This window comes from Lissotriton helveticus, chromosome 4_1 (assembly GCF_964261635.1).
Source record: "Lissotriton helveticus chromosome 4_1, aLisHel1.1, whole genome shotgun sequence".
In the NCBI taxonomy this organism is placed as follows: domain Eukaryota; kingdom Metazoa; phylum Chordata; class Amphibia; order Caudata; family Salamandridae; genus Lissotriton; species Lissotriton helveticus.
The window spans coordinates 715,586,862-715,600,922 of NC_136063.1; positions in this window are offsets into that span (position 1 = coordinate 715,586,862).

A 14,061-nucleotide genomic window follows, 5' to 3' on the forward strand; every position below is an offset into this window, starting at 1 on the left:
CAAAGGGGGGAAAGCTCCCGGCATAGATTGCATTCCCCCAGATCTTTTTAAATTTGATCAAGCAGCTTGGGTCCCCTATATATTGAAAGTCGCTAATGCTGTGGCAGATGGAGCCCCGATACCAGACTCATGGCAGGGGGCGGAAATCCTTCCAATTTTTAAAAAGGGGGATCGCTCCCTGCCAGCAAACTATCGCCCGATCAGCCTTATTGACGCCATCCAAAAGATCCTCTCACGGATGGTGCTGTTCAAGATCTCAGCATGGATGGACGAAATGTCAATACTGTCACCCATGCAGGCTGGCTTCAGGCCCTGCGTAAGCACAATAGATCAGATTTTAAGATTTATTCTTATATATTGGAAGGTGGTGGTCTTAAGTGGAGGTGTGATCTATGCGGCCTTCGTGGACCTAAAGTCCGCTTTCGATTTGGTTCCAAGAGTCAAATTGTGGGAAGCTCTGACACAAATGGGACTGCTGAAGGACCTGTTGGACATATTTATAAGACTTCATGAGAAAAATTAGGCCCAGGTTCGATGGGGTATGCAGGGCCAAGTCACCAAAAAGTTTCCGGTGACACGAGGAGTCCGCCAAGGATGTGTCCTTGCTCCAACCCTTTTTCTTTAATTCATTAATAGAGTTGTTGCATATTTTTCGCATACTCCCACTGATGCCCCTAGTTTGGGCGGTATGAAGTTTCACCTCCACATCTTTGCGGATGATACGCTCATACTTTCAAAAACACAAAAGGGGCTGCAACTGGCACTCAGCAAATTTGTAGAATTCTGTGATGCTAATGACCTGCAGGTCAACACAAGTAAAACCAAGTTTATGGTTTTCAATAAAAATAGACCAAGATTAGGTCAAGTAAGTCCTAATGGCATAAATTTGGAACAGGTAAATGAGATGACTTACCTGGGGGTGGTACTAGATTATAGATTAGGATGGACTGCCCAGCTAGATGTATTGTCATTAAAATTCTCTCAGTTGAGTGGGACACTTGTTAAGGAGCAGAGATCCTCCTTAACCAAGAGAATAAGCCCAGCACTTAAAATATATAACATCAAGATTAGATCGGCCATTGTATACGGAGCAGATCTTTGGAGCTATGTCGATTTGTCCCAACTCGAGAAAATCCAAAATACGTTTTTACGAAACTTGGTGGGTCTTCCACAATCGACCCCTATGCTTCCATTATTGTTGGATCTGGGCTGTAACCCAATAGAAGAATTGGCAAAACTGAGAATCATCTTACTCTGGAGGAGAATTTGGGTAACCCCTGAATTGGCTGCAATTGCTGCGGGAATAGAAGATCTTAGACATATAGTGGGCTGTGGCAATCTCCCTTGGTTTAAAGCAGTAAAATCTATCTTGTCAGATATGGGCCTTATTCAGCTATGGTCTGACCCCGGGAGCAATGTGTTCCCTTCAAAAAAGGATCTCAAGGACCAGTTTTGGGCTGTATACAGAAATAAGTTGATTGTGGAACATAGCTCGTTAACTCTTTCTGGCAGGTTTTTGAGTCATAAGGTGGACCCAGTTCTGGAAAGTTACTGGGACGCCATAACAATGAGTATTGATAGAAAACTTTTTCACCATTTTAGAATAGGAACGCTACCTTTGAGATCGTTTACACATAAATGGAAGGGTGGGTCTGGGAATTCGTGTCCATGGTGCAAAGAACAGGAGGAAACTGTGGGTCACTTCTTTTTTGTTTGTCCTGCATATGTTGCACCACGGAAAAAATGGCTGAAATTAACCTGTAGAAACCTTAACATTAGAGGGGGCAATGAGGCCTTATGGTTGCTAGGGACGGTAAAATCACTCCCAGTGGCCATAGCAGTAGCTAAATTTTTAGGCTGGTCCTGGATCATTAGAGCTAGATATCTACAGCGCTAGTTTACTCTTGAATAACCTATGAGTGAGATTATATGTACGTCTTTTTGATAAAATTTAATTAGAGCTTTTAAGATGTGACTTTGTATTATGCAAATTATGTATTGTTTTTTTTTAATGTTTTAATTGTATTTTTTGTGATGTCTTTTATGGTGAATTTTACCGAAATAAAGACGTATGAAACTGGAAACTGGTGGAACTGCTACACGAACTGCTTAGAAGGAGAAGCAAAGACAAACAATGCCATAGAGGGATGGCACAACTCCTTCAATCACACAATTGAAAAACCTCACCCAAACTTTTATCATTTTTTGGAAACTTTGAGGAAGGAGCAAAGTTTCCAAGAAATGAGAAACTCACAAGCATTAACAGGTAGTCTAAACCCACGCATTTCTAAAAGATCTAAAGAAATGTCTGAAAAACTATTGGGTACCTTACAACAATTTTCGTTGTGTGTGGCTTTAGACTACCTAGATAATGTTGCTCACATACTACATTATTAACTCTACCTACACCATTACTTTCCTGTTTTGCCCTAAATTATTTAAACAATCCAGCTAATTTGACATTTTCTATTTACATTTTTTTTTTCAAATTAATAAGTCGGTCACCTTACCTTAGATGTCTTCTTTTTTCTTTTCTTTTCTTTGAAAATCCAAACCAAATCCATGCTTTTTTTAATCCATCGACAAATCCACTCCATCGGAAAAAAACAATAAGGAATGCTTCAATGGAAATAAGCATTCACCCCAAAAAAAAGAAAAAATCCATTCTCCAAAGATGGTAATCCATTCAAAATTAAAAAAGACCTGATGAAAAAGATTGGTTCACAGTATTCCCAAAAATAAAAATCTTCTCCTATTCCAAACGATTTCGAAATCCAAAATCCAATAAAAAATCTTCTCCAAATCCAAACGATTTCGAAAAACAAATCCAAATGAAACATCGGTCCATCTTCTTTTTTCTGTTTTCAATCCCAATCTTGGAAACACACAATCCAAAGAATCTCCAAAAAATGTCACTGCTTTCTTGATCCCCAAAAATATGTCCAAAATCAAAAATATTTCTCCAAAACAAATTGAATCTTTCGAAATCGATCTTCTTCTTGATCCGGTCTTTGCAAAACATTTTTTTTTTACAAAATAAACATTCATATACAGGTTTTTACAGTATTATAACCATTATAAATATATACAAATTACAATTACATTTTTGAAAGTAATAACAGGTGACCCAACAACTGTATGCTCTAGAAAATATGTTCATTTATTTTTTTTAAATACTTTTTACTTATCATGTTTTCCAAAAATATTTTTAAAAAATATATTAAAACATCTCTAATCATAATAATATTATTGAAATTAGGGTTGTGCTATTATTAAGAAATATTAATCCATGTCTATGTAAAAGTAATTGAACTGATAACTAATACATGATTATTAATTACTATTCTAATACCTTATTGTTAATAAATTAGGTTAAGTGCTGCATACAATAGGATAATACCTGGAAGGGAAATACAATTAAAATATTAACTAGATAGTGTAGGATAAATATTTTACCACATGGGGAGTATTATGTGATTTTTAAAAACATTTTTAAGAGATTATTGGTTTTTTTTTAGTTATATTAAATTCTGTCTAGTGCTGGAATAATAATTAGTATTCAAATAACTTTTTTGTATAAATATTTTAGGCAAAAAAAATATTTTTAATATTTGAGTAATTATTACTATTCTACTATTCTAAATCCATTACATTTCATTAGTAATAAATAATAAAACTAATACTGAAGTATTATTAACTATTCCAAATCCTAGTTTTTTTCCCCAAAAAAATGTAACTACTGGGAAGTATTTATTCTTAATACTAATACTGAAGTAATACATTTCAAGTTTATTAATTAATAATACTACAACAGGAGTATTCATTATTAGGGGGTATATACAATTAAGCTAAGTAATAGACATTTTAGATTAATTAATTTAACTACTAGGAACTACTAGTTGGGTATTAAAAACATAACAGGAGTGTTAATTTCTAAACCAAATACTATTTAAATTTGTTTAATTAATTAAACTACTGGTGAGTATTATTTTGGTGTTAAAAATATTTAAAATTAAAAATATTACAATTAAATAAATAAAATAAGAATACTTACGTTGTAATAGCATGTGTTGTAAAGGCACTTGCGTTGTAATTGATTCGTTGTAAAGGTAGTGCGTTGAAAAAGTTGCGTTGTAATGGATGTTTCCCATTGAAATTACGTGCATGGGGAAGACCAAGTTATGTGTTAGGGTTGAGTAAATTATGCAGAAAAGGCAAATTATGCGGCATAATGCAGCACATTTCGTGATAGTATTACTTAATTTGTTTGTCATTTGTACTCTTGTTAACACTGTCTGAGCATTGGTTGAACCTTATAAGTACCAGTTTAACACCAAATTATAGCAATATGCAACACAAAGGTGATCAATCAAACTTTGCAAAGGGCCTTGCGCAGCGCGGCAACATGTGTCACTGTGTTATTAGTAACTTTTTGAACCACTTGTGTTACAAACAAACATTTTTTTGTTGAAATCTGCAAATTAAGCGGCAGTTGATGAATTACTTGGCAAATACGGCAATTTGATAATTATGGGAAAAACACAGCGGCCGCACAGTCACATAATTCCAGTGGCCCTGCAAGTAAATAATTACTTTGTTAATCTCTGTCTCCAAAATCTCCCCCAAGAAGGTGTGTATAAGGCTATTGACACCATCTTGCCACCTACTTCAAAACTGACATGTAGAACTAACCCTCCTGCTCCCTGGTTTACTGATACCCTTAGAATAGAAAGGAAACAATGTAAAATCCTAGAAAGACAGTGGAGGAAACTGTATGCTGAGGAGGCCAAGTCTGAGTATGTGGTGGCGCTCTAAATATATCATGCCCTTTGTAAATCAGTGCGTGCCAAGTACTTTACTGAAAAGATTTCCAGCTCTTTTTAAGGTCGTGAAGGAACTTTCGGCTGCTAGTAACATTCTGCCTCTGCCTTCTTTTTCACAAAACTAGTGCGATGAGTTAGCCAGTTTCTATCAAGAAAAAGTTAATAACATTCATTGCTAATTAGCAGCAGGCACGTTAAAGACAAAGAGCTACATGCATTTGGTTGCCCCTACAGGAAGTCATGAGGAAGTCACTCTTCCGGTCAATAAGTTGGAGGAGACCACCAAATTAGGTCAAGGTCCTATTTGGATCTTGCATCACTAAAGAATACGCTGCAATTCATTAAGTCTGGCTCTCCGTTGGACCCTCTCCCCCGCTAAACTTAGACTTTTAGATTACTCCGTTTTAACTGTCATTCTAAAGCTTCTTAATACCTCTCTGAGTGAAGGCATTGTACCCCAGAATTGGAAGCACGCTCTGGTTCTCCCACTCCTAAAAAAAAAAAAGATTTGGACCCTTCCTGTTAGTCAAGTTTCTGTCCTATTTCCCTCCTTTCTGTCTTTTCCCAAATTTTAGAAAACATGTTATAACAAGCAGCTTTCCATATTCATGGAGACCCATAAGCTTCTCCATCCTTTGTAGTTCGGTTTCAGGGCAGCACACAGCACTGAGTCCACTCTTCTTGGGGTTACTGAATGTCTTAGACAACATCTTGACCCTGGAGGCCTGGCAGCTCTCATTCTGCTTGACTTGATCACTGCGTTTGGCACAGTGTCTTATTCTATCCTGACTGGCAGATTTGAGTCTTTGGGTATAGAAGGCTTTGCCTTGAAGTGGATGATCTCCTTCCAGTTCTACTTGGCCAATGCGAGATCTACGACACTAGTCCCTCAGGGATCCATTCTGAGCCCCTTGCTCTTTAACATCCATGTTCATCCCATAGCAGATGTAATTGAGAAGTGTGAACTTACCCTCTTTTCATACGCAGATGACACTCAGATCATCTTTTCATTATCAGACGGCCAACATCTTGACCCCTCGTTGCTTCACTTGCCCCTGAGGAATATCTCCTTATGGATGAACAAAAATTTGCTGAAGCTTATTGGCAATAAAACTGAGGTCCTGATCTTGGGTAAGAACTAGGGGTGGGCGGAAGTTGCGTAATCGCGTTACACAAATCTCCGCGAAATGGTAAAAAATCTCTGCGAACAAGCAGAAATTCCGCGAACACGTGGAATTGCTTGTACGCGATGCTTTTTTACTGTTCGCATTCGCTGTTTGCGTGCTCGGGGGGAAATTTGTCACAAATACGCATATTAAGAACGCGAACAAGCAAAGATTTCGCGAAGCCGCGGAATGCAGAATTTTGGGTAATTCCGTGTTTTCCGCGGAACGCGAAATTACCCAAATTCCGCAAATTCCACGAGCGGAACGGAATTTGCCGCCCAGGCCTAGTAAGAACCCTGATCTCTGGGGACCTAGCCACTGGCCGGCCACCCATGAGCCTCAACCCACCTCATCTTCTAAGGTCAAGAATCTCAGTTTTATTATTAATGATAAACTTTCCTTGAAGCCACAGGTATCTAAGATCACTGCAGCCTGCTTTTCAGTCCTCAAGTGGCTGAAAAAGATCATTTGGTTAATCGCCTTAGCGGCTCAGAGAACTGTCATTCAGGCTCTGTTATATCCAGATTGGAATATGGTAATGTGCTGTACCCGTGTGCCGATAAGGCCTTAATTCGACACCTGCAGACTATTCAGAATGCGAATATAAGGCAATGTGCTATATGTTCAAGTCCAAACATGCCTAGCACCCTTATACACTGGTGATTCCTTATGTGCCTACCCGTCTGCTGAGATCCTCTAACCTCCCGCTGTTCGCTACGCCCAGGTTTCGACTAACCTGCATGAAAGAACGCTCTTTTGCCTACCTAGGTCCTAAGTTGTGGAATTCTCTCCCAGTCACTCTTAGGAACTGCAACTCCTTACTTGCTTATCGTAATAATCTGAAGACATGGCTTTTCTATCTCTCTGTTGGGGTCACCGTTATCTACCTGTATTCTGTGCCGGGAAAACCCCTCGGGGCACCTGCGCACACTATAAGCCTGTCAAATAAATAAATATAAATAGCATATGTCTAAACATAAGGGAGTATTGTGTGTTGCCTGGGAATCTTGCAACTTTACCTGTTAATATGTTGGATGCATTACAAACCACTTGGATGTTAAGGGACTGTGTATTATTTCTATTTCTAAAAAGACACTCATGGTGAGATGGGGGCATATAGGAGGAGCATCAGTACCATCTATACATCCAATAAGTTTTGAGAATTTAGCTAGTTTATAAAATATAATCTTTGTTAATTGTAATGCCTATGCAGTAGTAGGAAAAGTAATATAAGAATTAATTCTCACTAGCAGTGCAAAACCTCTGAAAAACCTGGATAGTGCATTTTAAGAGATCCCATCTGATGCAGCAATTACACTTTGATAACACCCAGAGGCTTAGAGGTGCAGTAAGCATAATACCTGCACATGGGTGGGAATAGAATTACTCCTAAGAGTGTTTCTCGCTAACTGTAGCTTATTTTACATAAGAGGTGCAAAGACTACACCACTTAGCCTGTATTTGTCAAAAATGTCATACTCTACTTGTTGAAAATAATAACCATGATTCTCAATATGTGTTTGTGTCTCCTCTTCCTCCTCCTCGGCAAACCAGACAGTATTCTCATCCTCCTCACCATCATGTGCAATGCAGCCATTGTAGAAACCACTGAATTGTCCTGGGACTGTTTATATAGGTTGCACCTGGTTACCACCTGTTTTGAATTGGTAGTAAATTGCTCTTGCAAAATGACCATTCTGTACCTCGGAAATGTGGCCATGCAAGCCAAGATGGCTGACTCGTAACCAGGTCGCTCCACCCCCTAGGTCCTTTAGCCTACTCCATTGCATTGCCCAGGTGCCATCGAGTGGATTCACAGCATGCCATGAGACTGGATTCCCTCCTAAAACCTACCTGGCAAGGATCTCGCAGTGATTGGTGCAGCAGAGCTCCATTGGGCTTCACCAGCCCGGGCGGTTGCTCGTGGTGTGGACAGGCAGCAACTGGAGCTGCGGCCCTCTGGCTCCTCTGAAGTTCACCCTAGGGGCGCCCATGATCTCATGAGGGTCTATTTAAGGTTGGCAGACTGCGCTTCGGACTTCTTGCCTGCCTCCAGAGCTCCTGAGAGGACGCCAATGCCAAAGGCTGTGAGAACAAGAGGACACCTGTCCATGGGCTGTCACTGAGGGCATGATCGCAGGACTTGGCACCCCCCAACATTGCCACTGGGAGCTGAGGTACAAATGCCTTCTTCTCTGCCACCTAGTAGTGGGTCCCTGCATGTGGCTTTCCTCTACAGGCACACCTGGACATCCTGCAAAAAATACTCTTGCGGCAAACAGGTCAGTCCTCACTGCATCACTAGCTCTAGCTGCTTGCTGCTCATCAGACCCTCTATTTCCCTGGCTTGCTGACACTTTGGATGTTTTTTTCTACCCTGCACAATTCAACATTCTAGGATAAAGATGGCTTGCACCTTGCGCAAAGGGACTTGGCAGGGCTGTTGAATCTCATTGGGGGCTAACTGGACATTGCTGCCCTGCCTTCTCTCCCACTGGTCAGACTGGAAAGATTGGATGGTTGAGTTGTGGGGAGCATGTGGCCTCTACCCCTGTGGCCTCTGCCTGCTTATATTTTTCTCCCATGCCACTGCCGCCACTGACAATCAGATGCTCACCTCTGCACTAAGGTAGTGTTTTGGCATTCATGGCAGACTTCTTCGGAGGTGGTGGGCTGCTCATGGTGCAGGTTCCCTCAGCCATCCTCCCTCCTCCGGGAGGCCCATAAACTGGTGCTGCCACCTGATTGTCCACCACTGTGATACTATGTGGACCAGCAATGGCAAATTCCATGCTGTCTGCCAGCATGGCCCCTCTATGCTGGGGGTTCCTCAACTACAGAGCCCCCCTTGCCAACTTCCACTCCAACTGGCCCATGGGATGATGCTAACAAGCTGAACTCCATCCATGCCACCATAGCAGGAATCCTCTTCACTAGAAACCAAAACAGATGCATTGTCTGTGTAACTCACACTGCATCTCCCGCATAGAGTCAACACTCTCCGACTTTAACCTCCCCTGATGGAAGACCACTCTACACTCACAGACATCCTTGACAGTGTGAGGATACTGAGGGCCGTGGAGAAATCTCAGGATCATGAGAATCCCGGAGGGTGCAGAGGATAAGGACCCAATTACTTGCTTTGAGACCTGGATTAAAAGTTTCATGCCTATGCATAAACATACTCCTTACTTTTCTACTGAGCGAGCCCAAACTGTTCTAACATGCAGACCCAGCTTGGCTAGGCACCTCACCCAATGGTTGCCAATATCCTCTATTTTAGGGACCGTCATAAAATCCTCTGAGAGGTCCGGACACTACCTCCACTGGAAGCAGACAACCACCTCGCCCTGCTGTTTCCTGGTTATACAATAGCAGTCCAACAACAGCGTTCCTCTTTCCTTGGCATAAAATGCAAACTCTGTGAGTTAGGACTGCAGTATCCCTTTTTGGTCCTGGCCAAGCTCAGAGTCATCGCCGGTCACACCATTCATCTCTTTGAAAATCCTGCAGTGGCACGGGAGTGGACGAAACAAAGGGTGCCCTTGACTAGGGAGATGCAGTGGCGGACTGTTAGACCTGGCATATCTTGGCATGATTACCCATGACTTTTTGCCTCTACCTCCTTTGTTTTTAGATGCTTTGGGTACTTTGTCACTGCTGATCAGTGTCAGAGTACAAGTGTTCCCAGTGTAAAGTGTAATGGTAATTCGATGGCCATGATTGGTATGTTTGCCTTACTAGTAAAGTCCCTAGTGATGTGCACTGTGTGTGCCAGGGCTAATAATGCAAAGGCGCGCGGAGAAGGGAACTCAGGCCTGCAGTGTAGGGCCTCTGCACAGTTTGCTAAGTTAGCATGTTGTCGTGACAAGTGCAGCTACTTGTCAGGCATTACTTTCCCTGTTGCTTACACATTGGGCACCCCTGTGGTAGGTCCAGGGTAACCCTTGGGCAAGGTGCAGTGTAGGTAAAAGGAAGGACATATACTGAGGTGTGTGCTATGATTTGACAGTGAAAAACACCACATTTAGTTTTCACTGGTGAAAGGCCATTCTGCCCATAGGACAGAATGGGGGAGACTGGGTATTGTGTTTTGTTAGTCTAGTTTCCTATACGTTTATAATGGAGAGGTGAAGTTTAGTATATATGAACTCACAGCGTCATAACACATCTTTCTATGAAAGTGGTTTTGTCACTGTGTGTTCAGAAACTACTCTTTGAGAAAGTGGCTGAGTTTTGTGCTTTAAGCATTTCTGTGTGTCTCTGCTGAATGTGGATTGACTGTCCGGATCTGAGAGGTGAGAGGAGCTGGGGGAGGTCTTGACCCAAGGGAGGGGTTGAGATGGTACCAGGCTGACCTGCATCTGGAGAGTAGGCGAGGAGAAGCCCCGGGAGGTGAAGAGGCCTGGGCTGCTGCTATAAAACAATTGGCCCATCACCTGCTAAGTGATTAAGGATCCAGACCCCCAGTATTAAAGGGAGAAAGGTGACACTGGGAGGGAGATACCCAGAACTGATTTAGGGAGGCGGCAGGGACCCCTGAGCACAACAAAAGACATTAAGTAGTATAACTATGAGAGCTGAAACCCCTGAACATTGAAATGAAACAGAAATGGATTGAGATTGAAAAGGCTTGGACCCATTTCGTGGTCAAGAGGTACCTCCGCTAAGGAAGGAGCAACTGAAGAGACTGCTGGGAAAAGACCAATCCTTGCTTCGTGATCTGTGGCTGCTCTGATGTTTGCTGTTCTAACCAAGGAAAAGGCTGTTGGGAATGTGCTTGGAGGCGCTGGGTCCCCCTGCTTGACAAAGATTTTGCTTTGTGCTGTGTCTTGTAACCCCAATGGCCTGAGGTGAGCTGGCTCCCTGTTTGGAAACACAGGAACATAAAAGTTTCAAGCGACGTGATGGGTGCGTGTTTTGGCAGCTTGAGACCCTCGGGAGGTGTGCCCTATTATCTTGGACACACAAGGAGAAGTGAGACTCAGACTCGCTTGGTGTGCGTCGTGGTGCACAGGAGACGTTAGAGAAGAGCGCCTGGTCAACGTGTGCACAGAAGCTGAAGTGAGTTTTGGCCGCGCTTGGTGCGTGTCATGTTTGCACCACAGGCGTTGGTGAAGAGCGCCTGGTCAGCGTGTGTACCGAAGCTAGAGTGGGACTCGGACACGCGGGGTGTGTGTCATGGTGCACCGCAGGTGCTGGTGAGGATCGCCTGGTCGGCGTGTGCATCGGAGGTTAAGTGAGTCTCGGACACGCAGGGTGCGTGTCGTGGTGCACTAGAGGCAATGGTGAGGAGCGCCTGATCAACGCGTGCATCGGAAGTGGAGTGAGTCTCGGATGTGCAGGGTGCGTGTCAGGGTGCCTCGGAGGCATTGGTGAAGAGCGCCTGGTCATCGAGTGCACCGGAGGAAAAGTGAGGCTTGGACGGGTGAGCGTGTTAAGGTGCGGCCGAAGGCGTTGGTGAAGAGCGTCTGGATATCGGGGCACCGGAGTTGGAGTAAGTCTCAGTGAAGTAGCGTGCGTGCTTTGGTGCAACCTGGCACATTGGAGGTGATCGGCTGATCATTGTGTGCACCAGAAGAAAGTGAGTCTCTGCAGCGCGGTGGGCATGTCTTGGTGCCAACTGAGACCCCAAGAAGGAGTGCCTGGTGAGCGTGGACTCGGAGTCGACGTGAAGTCCCATCTGCGTTGTGTGTGTGGCTGCGTGCCAGAGGAGAACCGGAGAGTGTGGTGGTGAACATTTAACCAGAGTAAAAGTAATCTCAGGGGCGTGGGGTACATGTGCCCTGCAGCCACCTGAGACCTTCCTAACAGTCTTGGCCTGGACCGGCAGCCCTGGAGGAGCTGAGCTGCCAGGTCGAGCCGCTGAGGCCCGTTGAGAGAGTTCTGCATGGGAGGCCCAGTTCGAGGAAGGAGGAGAGTAGGGTCGTGCCCCCTGGTAACGTGGATTACTACCTGGGCAGGGTGCGGGCTCGGAGAGACACTTTTATTTAATAATTCATTTGTTGAGCGCATGGTTACACCAACGGTGTGTCCCCGCGCTTAAGACATAAACAGATGAGTGACTACAGTTTCTGAGTGGGTCCTACATTCTTCCCTCATATGAATTGGAGAACAGCCATGTCTTCTGCTGTTTACGGAACACTCTTTCGCTGGGTTCCGATCTTATGCAGATTGGTAGGGTGTTCCAGATTTCGGCCGCCAGGTACCTGAAGGAACGGGCTCCTGTGCGGGCTTTAAAAATTCTAGGGACCTTCACTAAAGCCATGTCCATGGACCTTAGGTTACATCCGGGGATATATTTAGTCAGCAGTGGTTGCAGATATCTGGGGCCTTTGTGTGAGAGGATGCGGTGGCAATACCACATCGCCTTGAACATGGCTCTTTTTCCACTGGCAACCAGTGTGGGGTGTCAAGAGCCTTCCTAGGCTCTTGACACTCTCTCGGCCTTTAAGTCCTTCTGACGATGTGAGCCTTTGCTTCGGCTCAGAGTGGGGCCCATACTGACGAAAGGAATGGCAGTACAGGGGCCAAAGTAAGAAGCTGTACTATGTGTCATCGTTGAACCGTGTGGGGGGCAACTGTTATCGAAGAGGCTGATTGTCGTAATACACATTGCCAACTTTGCTGCTAACTAACTGCCCAACTGTCTTATGACGCCTGACATTATTATTGCATAACGAAGTACACGACTGTAGCGCTACGCATTGCATTATTTCTCTCTTGCCAAGTACAGGATTGTAACAGCCCACATTGCATTATTTCTTCATTGCAAAGAACCTGATTGGGGTGTGACGCATTGCATTATTCCTTCATTGCGCAGTACATGAATGTAGCGGGTCGCATTGCATTATTTCTCCCATTGCAGGTACCAGGGTGTATCGTTACGCATTGTATTATTTCTCCTTTGCCCAGCACAGGATTGTATCGTTACACAGTGCACTATTGTTTGCCCATTGCAACGTGTGTGATTCTAGCATTGCGACCAGCATAGCATTTTGAAAGCAGTGGTTAGGATTTTAACCTACCAGCCAGCCAGAACGAATATTACCCTTTATTCTATGTTGGCTTATGTACGTAGTGTGGTCTGATCGTATATCTTTTTGTATAAAGTTTATACTCGTTTTTATCAAACTTGTGTGGAGTCCATTTGTGGTGTCACCAGGGGTTGCTGTGGGCGTGGTTGCACATACTGAACACTCGTGCCTTGGAGGTAGGCCTTGCTGCTCGTGCCAAGCTATTAAGGGGGGTGAGCAGGGCTATCTCAAACAGTGTCTATACTTGGCCTAACGTTGAGTGGGGAGCCCCTGGTCTTGCACTTGGTGACAGTAGTGCAGGACTGGTACTCCAGCTTCCAACACAGACTGTGAGCAGTTCCACCAAGGGCACATTGGCAACACCATCACCACCACACTGTTCACAATCCCTGTGATATGAGCCTCCCCAAGAACAATCATACAGCATATTATTGACATTCACATCGAGCCCCCACCTCCACCTTCCACCCTTATCACACCATTTCTGGGGACCCCGAAGAACACTTCAACTGAGGTGGACTCTGCCACACCCCGTCTGTCGTACTTGGAGGAGGATGAGGTTTCCCTGGTCAATCCACAGATGACAGACAATGTTTTCTGACCTTTGCCACAAGACTGGACACCCACCTAACTGCTGTGTTTTCTAGAAACTGGCATGTCGATGAGGTGCTAATTGAACTGTCCTGATTTCTAGATACTGAATCCACCCTTGTGGCCTTTTCTAATGCAAAATGTCCCTGGGCTCCCACCCTTGACATTTTCCATGGTTTGGCCTCCTCCAGCATTGTTGGTTCCTAATCGTATGTCGTTTGGACAGGGAGCTGTTTGCCAAAATCGTTCATTTTTGCATAAAGCTAGGAGTTGCTGGGTGGCTTCCCTGTGTCTTTGTTTGCTCTGATGGGGAGGGGTGGGACAACACTATTTCCCTTGGGCACGCACTCCTTTACTGCTTGTGTGAACCAATGCCTCCTAGCTGCCGCCTTATTGCAGGCGGGGCCTTACCCTCAGGTTGAGGTAAATACACTTACATGGAAT